The sequence below is a fragment of the Ailuropoda melanoleuca genome, chromosome 13 (assembly GCF_002007445.2).
Source record: "Ailuropoda melanoleuca isolate Jingjing chromosome 13, ASM200744v2, whole genome shotgun sequence".
In the NCBI taxonomy this organism is placed as follows: Eukaryota; Metazoa; Chordata; class Mammalia; order Carnivora; family Ursidae; genus Ailuropoda; species Ailuropoda melanoleuca.
In genome coordinates this window covers 982,372-999,996 of record NC_048230.1, presented here as the reverse complement: position 1 = coordinate 999,996, position 17,625 = coordinate 982,372, and the positions used below count along the sequence as shown (strand labels likewise).

At 45.6% G+C, this 17,625-nt stretch overlaps 1 pseudogene; it reads right to left on the bottom strand.

Annotated features, from left to right (window-relative positions):
* Window positions 1-1,015: 1,015 nt before the first annotated feature.
* LOC100465326 lies at window positions 1,016-1,278 on the bottom strand (annotated as a pseudogene).
* Window positions 1,279-17,625: the final 16,347 nt, after the last annotated feature.

Here is a 17,625-nt window from a genome sequence, read left to right as displayed (position 1 = left end):
GACTCTTGATCTCAGGGTCTCCACATTGAGTGTAGAGCCTACTTAAAATTGTAAAAATAAAAAAAATGATTTTTAAAAATTTCTAATGAAGAAAATAAAGAACCTATAAACTTACCATCCAGATAATACGGAATTATATACATTATCCAGATAATAATAATATTATTATTTTTTACATCCAGACACTTCCTAAAAACAATTTAAAAAATAGGACATGTTGATGCTTGAAAAAGTAAAAACCTCCTCACTGTCCATCCTCAATTTTTCTCCCAAAGTTTTCCATTAGTAACAAGTTCTATGCATATACACACACAGTTTGTTATTTTTAAGACACTGATCAGGTCATACAGTACCGTACCCTTTTCTGCATTGTGCTCTTTTCAATTATATTTTGGAGATATCCTAAAGATCAGTAAATGTTTTCATTTGCTAATCAATGCCTATGCATTTTAAAAAAATGTTTTTTCTCAGGGTACCTGGGTGGCTCAGTCAGTGAAGTCAGTGACCCTGCCTTCGGCTCAGGTCCTGATCTCAGGGTCCTGGAATCAAGTCCTACATCAGGCTCCTCGCTCAGTGGGGAGTCTGCTTCTCCCTCTGCCTCTGCCTGCCACTCCCCCTGCTTGTGTTCTTTCTCTCTGTGAAATAAATAAATAAAATCTTTAAAAAATAAAAAAATATTTTTCTCATTATTCACTGTAGAAAAATGTAGGTAGGCAAATATGTGAAAACAAAACTGCCCATTTATATCTCCCAGTCTGAACAACTTCTAACATTTGGCATTTATGTTGCTTATTTTAAGTTTATTTATTTTAAGAACACCTCCTTGCAATTTCCAGACAGAAAATACAAAACAAGAAACAGACTTCGTTTCAAATACATAAACAATGTGCTGGAGTTTAAAGCGTTACCGATAACATTGTTACAGAAGAATGTCAGCTTACTCTGGGGCACTTCAGTATTCCCGAGGAATAGACGAGTTCTCTTTTCCTCTCACCGGGATGCTCTCAGGGTTAAGTCACTGTGCCTGCTCTTTGACACGTTTTCCATGTAGAAGATATGGAGCCTGGAGATCATGACAGTTGGAGTAGGCCATTTCCAATCCCATGCCAGAAGAAAAGGCTAATGTAATGGCCACATTCTTCTTTTCAGGAAGGTAAGTGAGAAAACAAGTCCTAATCCAAAACCAGGACCTGTCTTCGGGATTGCATCCGCCATGCACCAGTCCCACTTCCTGCGGAGCTCTGCATCTGATAAGTTCCCCACTGTAATATTTGGCATTGAAAAAAATTCTTTTTCCCTTGCATATATAAACACCAGATATAATTTTAATATCTAATTTTGTAGTCTTTGTATTTATTATTTATTTGTTATTATTTTTTTAAGTAGGTGCCACACCCAGCCTGGAGCCCAACACAGGGCTTGACCTCAAGACCCTGAGATCCTGAGATCGAGACCTGAGCTGAAATCAAGAGTTGGACACCAAAAGACTGAGCCACCCAGGTGCCCCTGTAGTCTTTTTAACTTGGCAATATAGTATGACATTTTTCTCCACTACAGAATATAATTCCACTGTACATGGAAACTACAGTACAATGTATCTATCCATTTTCTTATTGTTTGATAATCAGGTTGTTCCTACTTTTTTTAAAAAAAGGTTTTATTTATTTATTTATTTGAGTGAGAGAGAGAGCTTGAGCATGAACAGGGGCAGGGACAGAGGGAGAGGGAGAAGCAGAGTCTTTGGTGAGCGGGAAACCCAATGCAGGACTTGATCCCAGGACCCCAGGATCATGACCTAAGCTGAAGACAGGCGCTTTAACCAATTGAGCCATTCAGGTGCCCCTGACTGTTTCTACTTTTTAATGTAGAAACAGTAGTGTGATGAACATCTTGGTAGCTTAATCATTTGAAAAGTGACTTTTATTGTATTTTTTCTTATTGCACATATTTAGAAAAATTAGTATATATGGATTAGAAAAAGAATAAAATAAAAATCATTATAACTTCACCTATCCATATGTAAATCACCTTTTTATATGTTCCTATAGTTCTTCCAGATTTTTTCTAACAAATATCTTAATATGTTAGTTCTTTATGGTAACTGATTTTTTCATTTCATTTATTTATTTTAAAGATTTATTGATTTATTTTAGAGAGAGAGAGTGTGGTGGAAAGGGGCAGAGGGAGAGGAAAAGAGAGTCTTAGGCAGCCTACTCGCTGAGTGCAAAGCCTGATGCAGGGCTCTATCTCACGACCTTGAGATCACAACCTGAGCTGAAACCAAGAGTTGGATGCTTAACAAACTGCGCCACCCAGGCACCCCTGATTTTTTTCATTTTAAAATATATATTGATTTTTTCGGGGCGCCTGGGTGGCACAGCGGTTGAGCGTCTGCCTTCGGCTCAGGGCGTGATCCTGGCGTTATGGGATCGAGCCCCACATCAGGCTCCTCCGCTATGAGCCTGCTTCTTCCTCTCCCATTCCCCCTGCTTGTGTTCCCTCTCTCGCTGTCTCTATCTCTGTCAAATAAATAAAAAATCTAAAAAAAAGATATATATATATATTGATTTTTTCATATCGATAAAAATTTTTCTTAGTAGCTATGTAATATCCCATCATATGGACATGCTTCTTTACTTAACTAACCTCCTGTTGGACTTTTGTGTTGTTTCCAGTTTGTAAACAATGTTGTCTTCTACAGAGGACCTGTTTTCATATTTTTAATCATCTCAGGATGAATTCCAAAAAGAGAAATTACTGAGTCAAGAGACATGTACATTTGATGGCTTTTGATCGTCCTGTCGAATTGCCATGCTCCATAGTTGGACCAATTTGTACTCCTCCTTCAGTCATGATTAGGACTGCCCACTTCCCTTCTCCATACAAACCCTGAGTGGGATAATTAAAAATAACAACCACCAGCTGCTCCAAATTTGACAAATAAAAAATGGTAGTACATTTATATTTTCGAGTACTTAATTTCTAGTACTATTTATATTTCTTGCATGAATTGTTTATTCATGTTCACTCATTTCTCTATTGGAATGTTCATCATGTCCTATTCTTTTATAATAAAAACTCTTTCAATGTTTCAGTTTTTTATTGTAGTAAGATACACATAACATAAAATTTACTAACTTTTTAAAAAAAGATTTTACTTATTTTTTGACACACAGAGAGAGAGAGAGCACGCGCACAAGCACGCGCACAAGCACAAGCAGGGAGAGCAGCAGGCAGAGGGAGAAGTAGGCTCTCCGCTGAGCGAGGAGCCCCATGCGGGACTTGATCCTGGGACTCTGGGATCATGACGTGAGCCAAAGGCAGATGCGTAACTGACTGAGCCACCCAGGCGTCCCTAAAATTTACTATCTTAACTGTTTTTAAGCATACAATTCAGTGGCAGGAAGTACATTTTCATTGTTGTGCAACCATCACCACTATCAGTTTCCAGGATTCTTTTCATCTTGTAGAACTGAAACTCTCTGTCCTTTAAACACTAACTTTCCATTCTTCCTCTCTCCAACTCAAGACCCCAGCAAACACCATTCTGCTTTATGTCTTTATAAAGTTGACTACTCTGGGTACCCCATGTAAGTGGTATCATACAGTATCGTATTTTTGTGACTGGCTTCTTTCACTTAGCATAACATCCTCAAGTGTCTTATCCCTATTGTAGCAGGTATCAGAATTTCCTTCCTTTTTAAGACTGAAGTCTATTCCATTATATGTTTGTACCACATTTTGCTTATCCACTCATCCACCCATGGATACTTGGGTTGCTTCCACCCCTCTGCTTTTGTGAATAATGCTACTAATAATGAACATGGATGTACAGACACAGGCATATATTTTAGAAACATTTAAGTAAGACATTTGCCTTTTAATTTTGCCCATCATATTTTTCTGATTTGCTAAGGTTAAATATTTTTATTTTGGTCAGATCCATTGATTTCTTCCTTTATGGCATCTGACATTGATGTCAAGCTTAAAAAAATCCACCCCCACTTTAATACATAATGAAATACTTATGTATATTTTTTCTAGTCCTTTATATATATTTGTACACTTATATTTATAATTCATTTGAACTATATTTTGTGATGTGAAATAGACACTTTTCTCCACCCCCACAAATGGTTAACTAATTGTCCCATCACCATTTCCCCCACCAATTTGAAATACATATCACACACACATACACACACACATCTCTGGGGATGTTTCTGGACTTTCTGTTTGTTTCCTTGGTTTCTGTGTTAATTAAACTGGGAAAACCTAAAGAAAGGATGCTCAGGGGCACCTGGGTGACTCATCTGGTTAAGGGTCCAAATCTTAATTTTGGCTCAGGTCATGATCTCAGGGTCGTGAGATTCAGCCCCACATGGGGTTCCCTGCTGGGGGATGGAGGCTGCTTAAGATTCTCTCTCTCCCTCTGCTGCTCCGTCCCAAAAAAAAGGATGCTCAGAGGCAATTGGTAGCCTCAGGGTACACTTGAAGGTCAAAGGCAAGCTGCCGACCTACCTTGTCTGTATTTCCTTCCCTGTTTTCTTTTTATGTGATGTGTCTGTGCTCCTTACATTCTTCATCCCCTGTTGCTTCCTGTCGCTTCTTTAGACATATTGGAAAGCTTTGGTGAGGATTCTTAGGATATATGCAACCTTGGTTTTTGTTGAACAGTGGGGAAGGCACCTATGGATATAATAGCAAATGTCAGTAGCTTTTGGATTTCCCTGGAAACTTTTTCGATACTCCTGGGTATGGCCAACAGTCCCTAAGAGGTAGGCAAGCTCTCAGGATCTTCACACTGGAGGCCAGGTATTCTCTCTGAATGTTTCCCTCCTGCAAAGGATGTGGGTTGTCCTGGTATGGGAGGCAGGTGAATTAGAAGGGCATTGTGTAATGTGCAGGCAACATCTATATTTATAAACATTTCTAAAACTCAGCTGCTTCAAACTAGCCTTGAGAAGCATGTTCTTACGAAGCTGTGGGCCAGGCTGGTCTCTGCTCAACTCCAGGAACGTAAGCGATCCTGGGGCGGAAGTAGCTTGAAGCCTGGATGGAGTTGGTCCTAGGGTGGGGCAGCATGCCTGGCCAACGTCCTAGTGTTTTAAATACAGTCACTTTAAAATATTGTAATAATCTGTAGGGCACAATAGTTTTCATTTTAGGTATTGAGAGTGATTTAATTTTCTATGCATAACTTGTAGGTAGTTAGAGCAGGTGTTGTAAGGAAGAAAGGCCTCGTCGTTCAGGAAGTCGGGTTTCCCTCGCCGTAGAACTCTGAGAACCTGACTGCGCGCAGTGCTCCAAAGAAACCCGGCTCCTCCGCACGGCTGGGCAGTGAGCGGACGGGCAGTAGCCTCTGCCGCTGCGGCGCCAACCCCAGCCCCAGCCCCAGCCCGCTCCAGGGGCGGGGCCNGGAGAGGGCGGACGGCCGGGCGAGGCATGGCGGGCCGCCGGGCGCCGGGGGAGAAGCGCTGGCAGCTGGTGCGCTGGTGAGTGGGCTCCGGGGGGCCGCGGGGCCTGGTGCGGGCGCGAACCCGCGCACCCTGCGCCCCAACGTCCGGCTGGGCGCGGTAAGGAGCGGGGCGCTGGCCCAAAGTTTCTTCTCGAGCTGAGGTTGCGGGGCTGGGTTTACAGAGAGGCGCTGGACTGCCTGGTAGTAACCATCCCGCGTCCCCACGCGGGGTCTTTGCGGCTCCCCGGAGAGATCGGCGCAGGGACCTGGGACCCTGTCCCTGTCGTCAGGCTTTGGAGGGACCCAGGCCCTCCTTCCACAGGCTTATAGGCGGGGTTTCCGTCCTTCCTTTTTCCCCCAACCGCAGCGTTCTGATTTGTGTCGTGGGGGTCCCCCGCCTACCTCCATTCCTCCTGCTGCTTTGGTCCGGCCACGGAATTGGGCCCCAGGGGGCACAACCCGCAGCCTTCAGCTCCCCTGTTCAAGGAGATACCGCTGTCTATCACACAGGGACCTCTGAGGGTGGGTCGCTTTGGGGTTGGGGGCTTAGAGATGGGGGCCTTGGAGGTGAAGGAAGAGGTCCCTCCTTAGGTGGGTGGTGGCCCCTATCCCCACCGCAGTCCTGCCCAGGCCGGCGGGTATCAGGTTACCTGACTGCAGGCTGAGCGGGTTTCAGACGCAGCACCAGGAGTCACCTGGGTTGGGCCTATGTCCCCAGTGTCCAAACGAACGTTGAAGGCTGCTTCAGCCAGAGGCCTGACCTCTGGCGGGATTTAGAATGCAAGGTAACCTGATTTGGGAGAACTCCAAGAACCAAAGGACAATGTTTGGCTGGGACCCTTCCCCATCCCACAACATCCCACCCGTATCAGGACCAGGGAGAATCTCTGAGGTAATATTCTGGACACGTCTCACCAGGTATATTCCTTAGCTGGAATATAGATAAGAATAATACTATCAGTAATAACAGCCTGGGCTTCCTGCACTTTCTGCTGACTCCAGGATCCAGGTGTTGCAGTTACTCTTCATAGTGCTGCTCAGAGGAAGGTATTAGCACCCCCATTTTACAGATGAGGAAACTGAGGCTTAGAGAAGGAAAGTGGTTAGTCAAGGCCACCCAGGAAACAAATGGCTGAGTCAGGGTTTACGTCCAGGTCTTGCCCAGGGGGATTAACTGCTCCTCTGTTTTGCTTATTTCCTGGACCATCCCACCCGGCCTGGCCATACATCCAAGTTCCCTTGTCAGAAAATCCTAGCATGTGAGAGCAGGAGGGGTCATTGGGTGTCCAGCCTGCTCAGCCCACCTCTGTGCTGGGAGGATTCCAAAAATCAAAGTCCAAATAATCATAATTATTATTTAGAAGTGGAACCACTTTTCAAATTAAACCCCCCAAACATAAATCAGATAGAAGTCGAGTTAATCTGTTTGAAGAGTTGGTGGAATGCTGGAGGACTTAGTGTCCTCTCCCTGATAAGGAGGCACTACCCCAGGACTATAGGACCTCTCAGATCCTTGTACTTAGTTTAATTCCTCCCCTGCTTCACGGAGGAGGAAATAGAAAGTTTTAAAGGGGGTAGAGCTTAGATTCCTGCTCTGAATCTCTCTCTTTTTCTGCCCTGGTACTGCCTGGCTGGGTTGGATCTTGGGCTGAACTGGATGATGCATGAATTATTGTTAGTGCCCTAATTAGGTTTAGGGTTACCTTTCACCCCAGGTAAAAGCCCATTGCTGTGAGACGGTTCTGAAGATGTGGCTTGAGTGGTCAGGCAGCTTGACAGCACTCTTGAGGGCAAGACACCCTCTGATCCTCATGGCAGGATCCCAACATGTCAGCCTCGGCCCCTGGTTCCAGAATTTCATGTTGAATCAGTTTGCTCCACTCAAACTGGCTCAAAAGAAAAGGGATTTGTTGGCTCACAGAACTTGAGAAGTCCAGGGACTTTTCATGTTTCAGGCACAACTGCTCTCAGGTGCTCAGATATCATCAAATAATGCTCTATGCTTTTCATCTCCTGGTTTCCTCTGTTTTGCTTTTATTCCCTTGTGGAGGCAAGCTGACTATCAGCAGCTGTGGGCAGTTCTCCAGTTAGCAACCCTCATGGAAAGAGCTCTCCTTTCTCAGTAGTCCCAGCCAGTCTCAGGATGTCATCTCATTGGCCTGGCTTGGGTCCCATGACCACCCTAGAGCCAATCACCGGGGGCAGGGGGATGGACTGCTCAGTTTGGCCAGGCTGGGTCATGTGTCCACTTAGGGAGCTGAGGGTGGGGGTCAGCTCTACCGCAAACACAGAATTTTGAGTGGAAGAGAGGGTGATGAATGGTAAATTATTGGGCAACAAAAACTCATGTAAACCCACAATAAAGGTAAAAGGCAAACTAGAAACTGGATAACAATATTTACACAAAACAGGCTAACTGTTAATTTGCTAAAAGTAAGAAGTGCTCTTATAAATAAGTTTAAAGGGGTGTCTGGGTGGCTCAGTCAGTTAAGCGTCTGGCTCTTGATTTTGGCTCAGGTCTTGATCTCAGGGTCATGAGCTAGAGTCCCTCATCTGTTTCGTTCCCTCTGCCCTTCCCCCCACTCATGCTCCAGCCATCTCTCTCTCTAAAATAAAGTAATACATTTTTAAAAATAAATAAATAAATTTAAAGAGAAAAAAAGAAAAAGAAGAAACCACCAGTGACTAGGTGGCTTAAACAACAGACATCTATTTTCTCACACTTCTGGAGGCTGGAAATCTAAGATCACGGTGCCATCATGGTCAGGTTCTGGTGAGAGCTCGCTTCCTGACCTACAGATGGCTGCCTTCTCCCTGTGTCTTCAACGTGGTGAGAGAGCATAGCTTTTCTGGTGTCTCTTCTTATAAGGACTTGACTCCTCTTGGATAAGGGCCTTAACTAACCTTAGTTCTACAAAGGCCCCAATAGAGTTGTATTGGAGGTGTAGGGCCTCAATATATGAATTTGAGGTTGGGGTGAGGGGATGGGGACGGGGACACAAACACTCCGTCCGTAATACCCAGAAAAACTTGGGACTCTTAAGTGGTGAATGATTCAGGCTCAACAACTGGAAGCTGGTGGATGCTGCTCAGGGTCTCATTGAGGGAATAATGTATGAACGTGAACCAAGGGAGCCCACTTTGGAGCCCAAATGTGGGACACCCCTGCAGAAAGATCAGATACAGAACAAGGACCTCCCCACAGCGGTTTATGCGTCCACCAGGCTGTGCAAGACTGGTGTTCCACAGTGCCACCTTGTGGTGCAGAGAGAAAGAGCGCTTCAGGGCTGCGGACCACAGTACTCTCTACATCTGGTATTTCAGAAGCAGAATTGAGGCAGGCTTTGGGGTTTTTGAGCATTCAAAAGCAAGGTATTAGACTTTATAATAATAGAGGTTGAGGAGGAAGGAGGATTCAAGCAACCAATTGGGAAAGAGATCCAATCAAACTCATACCCTAAGCTATTGGTATAGTTTGTACCAGTTCTGCAGGAAATGAATGCATCTGTCGAGCTGTTGAACTCCTTGGTCATAAAAAGCTGTTTTTTGGGGTGCCTGGGTGGCGCGGTCATTAAGCGTCTGCCTTCGTNGGTGGCACAGCGGTTAAGCGTCTGCCTTCGGCTTAGGGCATGATCCCGGCATTGTGGGATCAAGCCCCACATCAGGCTCTTNTCCCCCTGCTTGTGTTCCCTCTCTCGCTGGCTGTCTCTATCTCTTCAAAAAAATAAAAATAAAATCTTTAAAACAAAAAAGCTGTTTTTCAGCTGCTCAGATTGGCTACCCTTTTAATGTGCTGATGGCACATAAGAGCTCAGACACACCTAAATAGCCACAGAATACGGGCGAGACTTCAGTGGTTCTCTCATAACATAAAATGCTTTGAGTGCTTTTTATTTTTTTAAGATTTTATTTATTTATTTGACAGAGACACACACACACACACACACACAGAGGGAACACAAGCAGGGGGAGTGGGAGAGGGAGAAGCAGGCTCCCCGCCGAGCAGGGAGCCCAATGCGGGGCTCCATCCCAGAACCCTGGGATCATGACCTGAGCCGAAGGCGGACTCTTGACGACTGAGCCACCCAGGCCCCCCTCAAGTGCTTTTTAAAAGTGAAAACCCGGGGCTCCTGGGTGGCTCAGTTGGGTAAGCATCTGCCTTCGGCTCAGGTCATGATCCCAGGGTGCTGGAATAGAGCCCCATGTCGGGCTTCTTGTGCGGCAGGGAGCCTGCTTCTCCCTCTCCCTCTGCCCTCCCCCTGCTCATGCTCACTCTCTCCCCGTCTGTCAAATAAATAAATAAATAAATAAATAAATAAAATCTTAAGGAAAAATAAAAGTGAAAACTCGAGGCAGAACTATTTTTAAGCTTTAACTGTGGTAAGCTGCCATGTTCAGATTTGTGGGAGAAGTAGGATCTTTCGAGAATTAGGATATTTGAAAAACCATATCAATAGTCTGTTGAAATATATGCTTTTAAAAGAAGGAGTGGCTTAAAACAACAATTAGTTATTACTGCACACCTGTTAGGATGGCCGAATTCTGGAACACAAGTGACATCAGATGCTAGCAAGGGTGAGGAACAACAGGGAATGTCAAAAGTTGCTGGTGGGAATGCAAAGTGGGATGGCTACTTGGGAAGACAGTTTGGTGGTTTCTTACAAAACTGAACATATTTTTACCATATGATCGAGAAGTCTCACTCCTCAATATTTACTCAAAGGAGCTGAAAACGCGTTTCCACACAAATACCTGCACGTGGATGTTTACGTCATCTTTATTCATAACTTCTAGAACTTGGAATCAACCAAATGTTCTTCAGTAGGTGAATGGATAAATAAGCTGGTACAGCCAGACAGTGGAATATCATTCGGTACTGAAAAGCCATCAGCATCGAGCTATGAAAACACATGGAGGAACCTTGAACACACATGAGTAAGGGGACCAAGCTGCATACTGCCTGGTTCCAAACTACATGACATTCTGGGAAAAGCAAAACCGAGGACCAGTGAAAAGATGAGTGGTCGCCGGGCTTTGTTTTATGCATGGGGCTGGGGGGAGATGAGTACGCAGAGCACAGAGGATTTTTAGGGCAGTGAACGTACTCTGCATATTATACTGATGGATATATGTAAAAACCCTCATATTCACTTACCTTTCAGAATTGCCCNCCAAACTACATGACATTCTGGGAAAAGCAAAACCGAGGACCAGTGAAAAGATGAGTGGTCGCCGGGCTTTGTGTTTATGCATGGGGCTGGGGGGAGATGAGTACGCAGAGCACAGAGGATTTTTAGGGCAGTGAATGTACTCTGCATATTATACTGATGGATATATGTAAAAACCCTCATATTCACTTACCTTTCAGAATTGCCCTCTTCCATGGGACTCTCCTCCAAGTTCTCCATAAAGTACCAAAAACTAAGTTAGAATTCGATTGGGTTCATCAGTGCAGGTTGTTAAATATGTCCCGTTTTCAGCATTTCTATTCTATCTGAGAGCCTGTGCTGGGCCCCGCCCAGGTTCTGAAGGTGGGGCCTTAGAGTCGGGGGAAGGGAGCCCCGGAGCCTCGAGGCTAAGGCTGTGTAAGTCATTGAGAAGCCATGCAGTGTGCTCACGCAATGTTCTTTTTACTGGCTCAGGGTACGCCACTATAAATTAAATAAATCTTACACACATTGCTGCAATGAACATCTGTAAACCTATTCTATGCAAACATGTGCACAGGTAATGGTTGCATATAATCTTTAAAGTGAAATTGCACAGCAAAAGCACGTGCACATTGTGAAAGATACTGCCTGACCTCCAAAGAAATTGTACCGTTTTATATTATCTCCAATGATGTGTGAGATGCCACGTTCTCCACAACTTTGCTCACACTGGGAATTAATAAACTTTTAAAACTTGGCCAGTCTCACCCATGAAAAAAAATTCTCTCATTGTTCCTGTAATTTTTGTTTCTTTAAGAAAAGTTGAATTTTTTCATGTTTATTGACCTTTTCATTAATTTTCTTTGCCCCCTTCTCCCCCCCTACTGGTTTGCTATTGAATATTTTTCCATATTGATCTGTAAAAGCTCTTTGTTTATCATGGAATTAGTCTTTTTTAAATTTTTGGTAAGTTTTTTAAAAGAAGGGTTTTAGATCTACAGGAAAATTGAGAAGACAATACAAAGAGTCCCCATTTACCCTACACTCAGTTTCCCCTATGAACATCTTACAAGTATGGTACATTTGTTACACAACTGAACCACTATTGATATATTATTTTTACTAAAATCCATTCAGATTCCTTAGTTTCCCCCTAATGTCTTTTTTCTCTCCTAGGGTCCCATCCGGAAACCGCATCACATTTAGTTGTCATGGCTCCTTAGGATCTTGTTGGCTGTGACAGCTTCTCAGACTTCCCTCATTTTTGTTTTCTTTTGTTTAAGATTTTTATTTATTTATTTATTTGAGAGAGAGAGAAAGAGAGCACAAGTGGGGGAGGGGCAAAGGGAGAGGGAGAAGCAAGACTCCCCGCTGAGCAGGGGGCCCGGCATGGGGCTCCGTCCAGGACCCTGAGATCATCAGCTGAGCCGAAGGCAGACACCTGACTGAACCATCCAGGCGCCCCTTGGACTTTCCTTGTTTTTGATGACCTCGACCGTTCAGGAAGTACTGGTCTTTTCTAGAACATCCCTCAACTGGAATTCTCACAATTAGAGAAACCCTCATGATTAGGGGTTATGAGCTTCTGGGAGAAGGACCAGGGATAGAGTGCCATGTCATCAAGTCATATTGAGAGTACATACCATCAGCATGATTTATCACTGTCAGTATTGACTTCGGTCACCTGGCTGAGCTAGTGTTTGTCAGGCTTCTCTGATGGAAGGTTACAGTTCTCCTCCCCTTCCCATAGAGTGCTTTTGGGAAGGAAGTTACTATGTGAAGCTCACCTTTAAGTGGAGTGGAGTTGTGATCTGGTCCCTGGGGGGCAGAGTTTTTACATATATTGTTTGGAATTCTTCTGCATGGAAGATTTGTCTCTTTCCCCCATTTATTTATTCATTTATTTATATCAGTATGCACTCATGGATGTTTGTTTTTTTTAATAAGAGCTTTATTTTTGAAAATTTTTAAAAAATTTTCTTTTAGAGATTTTATTTATTTATTTGAGAGACAGAGAGAGTGGGCCAGCAGGGGGAGAGGCAGGCAGAGGGAGAGGGAGAAGCAGGCCCCCAGCTGAGCAGGGAGCTTGACAAGGGCTCGCTCTATCCCAGGACCCTGGGATCGTGACCTGAGCTGAAGGCAGATGCTTAACTGACTGAGACACCCAGGTGCCTCTAGAGCTTTATTAAAATAGAATTCATATATCCTACAACTCACCCATTGAATGTGTAAAATTTAACAGTTTTTAGTATTTCACAGAGTTGTGCAACTACCACCATAATCGATTTTAGAACACTTTCATCTCCATAACATTTGCAATTCTCCGTCACCTCCATTAGCTTCCAACTCCCCTCTCACGCCCTCCCCCTAACCCCAGCCTTAGGCAAGCATGAATCTACTTTCTCTATGGATTCGCTTACTTCGGACATTTCATAGGAATGGGATTGGACAGCATGTAGTCTTTTGTGACTGGCTTCCTTCACTTAGCCTGCTGTCGTCAAGGCTCAGGTGTCAATGCCTGCCTGACCTACGACAGTGTTCAACTGAAAAAATAGGTGTAACTGTAAGGTGCCTGACCAATTTCTCCTTTGGTGATGGGTTGTGTCCTCCTGGATGTGTCACCCCACCCCCACAACCTGGGGCCTGTTTCTAGGAGCAGCTTCTGCCCTCCCTCTTCTCATTCCCTTCAAAATGTCCCTGATGATGCCCAGGGCTCTTGACCGCCACTCTTCCAGGGATAATCTGCGAAGCTGCTTCTTGCTCAAATTTTAATGGTTGATAGTGGCTTACAGGGTGAGCCTCTGCTGTGTTTAATCTCCCCCAGAGCACAGTTCAACAGGATTTCGGGTACGTGGCAGGTTAATGGGGGGTATACGTGGGGATGGGTGGCGTTCCTTCACTGTGGTCCGATACAGCAAATACGCCAAGTTAATACATTGGATTCATTGATAGAGATCACCTGTGTCAGAGCATTCTGTGAAGGAAGTGTCCCAGGGCTTCGATGACTTGATCATTGTCGTTGTTGTGACTTCGGCAGGCTGGGCTTTGGCGAGAGGGCTGCACGAGGATGCTGCAGGGGTTTCAGAGGTGATCAGACACAATCTCTACACTTAGCAGGAGACAGACAGGTGCATAAATAACTCATGTAAAGGTGGGTAGAGACCAACATTGTGATCAAGGTTAAGCGAGGCCTCCCTGAAGCCCTGGCTCTTCCATTCTGGGGACAGACTGGGGATAGACTCTTAGAGGCAGTGTGGTTTGAGGAGTTGAGGCCAGGTGGGCAGATTTGGGGTAGAGATGGAGGGAGGGCAGTTCGGGTCAGAGCACAGCCTGAGCAAAGGCTCCGAGGTAAGAACAGGCAGGGCACGCTTAGAGAAGGATGAACAGACGAGACATGCAGGGGCTCATATGTGTGATGTGGAGGGGCGGGATGATATGGTGGGAAAGGCTGGCAGGAGACAAAGTGGGAGAGATCAGACTCTCAGGTGAGTGGTTTGGGGGATACTTGATACGCAGTAGGAAGACACTAACAGTTTTGGGCAGGGGTCTGGGTTGGGAAGTGGGGACTGGTATGGGGGAGGGAGAGGCTGTGTGTGTGTGTGTGTGTGTGTCCGTGTGTAGGGGGGTGGTTAGGGCACTGGATGCCATGAGCTGACTGCATGTGTGACCTTGGACAAGTTCACTTCCCTCCCCTGGCCTCTTCTTCCTCATCTCTAAAATGGGATCGACCGTTCCAAGGGTTTTGCTGTGAGGCTCAGAGGGTGTGGGTTTGTCTCTCATGGGTAAAGCACGTAAGGCCTGTGACTTGGTGAAGGCCGCTGGGGATGGTGGGGAGGGAAGTCGATAAAGGTGAGCACGTGGCAAAGGATTCTCTCACATTACTTCACGTAATCCTTGCCCCAACTCTTCAAAGTGGGTGTTATTGTTACTCCCATTTTACAGATGAGGAATTTGGGACTTGTGGAAAAATTGCTCACCTGCAGTTGGTAAGTGGGATCCAGGCCAGGGTGCCTGCAGAGTGAGGATGGGGAGTGGAGGGGTGGGAGGGCCAAGGAGGCGGAGGTGGTGCCTCTAGCTGAGGTGGTTTGCATTCCGCACAGAGGCACGGGAGTGAGAAGAGAATTTGGGTGGGGATGGTTCCTGAGTGGGTCTACTTCTCCCTCAGCCTGGGGGCCTGTGAGTGCTTGGTGGGGTCAGGGGCAGCCCTGTTGTGGTCTATCAGGCTGGAAGTGAGGGGACATCACTATCAGGTTTTGGTTCTGCCGTGTCTTGGGGCAAGCCCTGTGCTGGCTCTGGGCCTCATGTCCTCATCTGCAAAATAAAGCTTTTGGAACAGATGAGTGACCTCTTAGGGTTTTCCTGGTCCTAATGACCTAAGACTTCATGATCAGCAGAGTTCTCAAATTAAAAAAAAAAAAAAAAAAAAAGATACTTTTTGAAAACATAGTATACTCATATGGTTCAAATTCAAAAAGCACTAAAGCAGCAGTCCTCAGCCACCCAGTTCCCCTTCTTGGAGGCAACTGGTGTTATCAGTTTCTCCCACAGAGATGGCAACAGTGTCGTTTAGGACTGAGTCCCAAGGAGTCCAAGGATGGGGAAAGGCATAGAAACTTGTCATCAGAATAGGGTGGGATTAATCAGGGTGGACTTCCTGGAGGAACCACACTTTGAGCCAGGTTTTACAGGAGGGGAGTCATCTTGGGGCAGGAAGCATATCACAGAGGAGGGTCGTGTCCCACACGGAAGTCACGATCTTCCCTCCCAAACCTGTTCCCGTCCAGCGTGAATGGCACTGCAGCCAACTGCCTGTACCAACTAGGAACTGAGGAACAACTTTGCTGCCTGTCTCCCCTTCACCCACGTCCACCCCTTCACCAGGTGCAGCCAACACTGCCTCCTTAGCTCACTCAAGAGTCCTCCCATTTCCCTCCATCTCCGGCACTGTCCCCCGACGCAGTCCACCATGGTCCGCTCTGGACCCCCGGGAGCCCTGCCATTCTCCACCCAGCAGCCTGAATGATCTTCCCCAAATGCCGCTCGGATCTGCAGGAGAGTGAAAGGAGACAGGTGCTCTGATGTGGGGGGTCCCAGGACCAATGAAAGCACTCTGCTCTCTCTGCCCTCCAGCCCCTGCCTTCCGGAAACTCCCCTCCCCCCAGCAGATAGCCTGGCCCATTGGACAGGATTCCAGCAGCTGCACAGTTGTTTTTCGTCCTACTTTCTGTAGTTTGTGGTTTCTCCCTCCTTCTCTCTCTGTCTGTCACACACACCTCCTGTGGAATAGGTCACACCTCTCCAGGATGAAAACATACATTGTTAAAAAGTCATTCGTCCATGCCCCATTCACCCAGTTCTCCCTCCTCCCACCCAGCTATTTTTATTAGCTTTTGTGTTTCCAGAGTTTCTCTCTCTAAAGATAAACAAATATGAATTAATATTTTATTCCCTTCCCCCTTTTTAACATAAATTACACACACAGATATTTCTTTTTTTTTTTTTAAAGATTTTATTTATTTATTCGACAGAGATAGAGACAGCCAGTGAGAGAGGGAACACAAGCAGGGGAAGTGGGAGAGGAAGAAGCAGGCTCACAACGGAAGAGCCTGATGTGGGGCTCGATCCCATAACGCCGGGATCACGCCCTGAGCCGAAGGCAGACGCTTAACCGCCACACACAGCTATTTCTGCACTTGGTTTTTTTCCTCTAAACAATGTATCTTGAAGATCTTTGCGTGATAGTGCATTTAAAACATTTTTCATGACTGCACAGTTTTTTTCCATATGGGTGTGCCATAATTTATTTAACTAGTCTCCTACCGATGACTGCTTAGACCTTTTCTCTTATAAACAATGCCACAGAGGGGCACGTAGCTGGCTCAGTTGGAAGAGCATGCGACTCTTGATCTTGGGGTTGTGAGTTTGAGCCCCATGTTGGGTGTGGGGGTTACTAAAAAAAAAAAGACTTAAAAAAAACCTAAAACAACAATGACCCAGATAACATTGTTCACGAGGTAGAACGTGTAGATTCTCTGGAAGGGGGTTCTCGTGCTACAGAGGAACTACACTTGTAATTTATTTTTTTCATTAAATTAAAAATTTTTTTAAAGATTTTATTTTTAAGCTATCTCTATACCCAACATGGGGCTCGAACCTACAACCCTGAGATCAAGAGTCACACGCTTTACCAACTGAGCCAGCCAGGTGCCTCTGTGCTTATGATTTAGACAAGTGTTGTCAGGGTGTCATGCAGAGGAGTTATACCAACTGACACTCTTGTGGTAATGTTTGAGAGGCCATGTCTGCAATGACCTATTTGTTTGTGTGACTACTTGGTGGTTTCTCTCTCCATAAAACTGTAAACTCCAGGGATTAAGTTTCTCTTGCTCATCATCGTAGACACTCAATAAATGTTGAACTCATGAATGGATTCAAACATCTACCAGGAGGGGTGGCCAGAGTGGGAGGGGCCCGTTTGTCTTCACCTTGCCCAGCCCAGCTTCTTCCATTCTTCCTGTAGGCTTTCTGTCCATCCAGACAGTGGCTGAGACCCCCGTGAGAGGTGGTGGGGGAACTTGACCCTGACATCTGACTCATGACCCCCACTCCAGGGCAGCCCTTCTGTCGTGAAATCAAGAAGTCCAGTATCTCAGTCCTGTAAGGAGCTTGGAAAATGAACCCTTGTCTAATGCTTGAATCCCCTGCCCAGCCTCTGCTTACATACTTCCAGCGACAGGGAACTCACCTCTTCCAAGTGACTCCTTCCAACTTGAGACAGCTAACTTTTAGAAAGCTTTTCCATCATTGAGCTGATTGTAGCTGCCTCCTCTTTGGGGTATTCTAACTGTGGCCTTGTGGAAACAGGGCTTTCTGGCAGATGAGCAGGGGGAGACTTGGGGACAGGTACCCCTCATCTGTCTTTCTCCGGCAAGCAGAGTCAACTCCCCAGAGAAGTCGTGCAGAGCCTCGCCTGCCCATCCCCTCACTCTGTCCTGTGCTGCCTGCAGGTACGTGCAG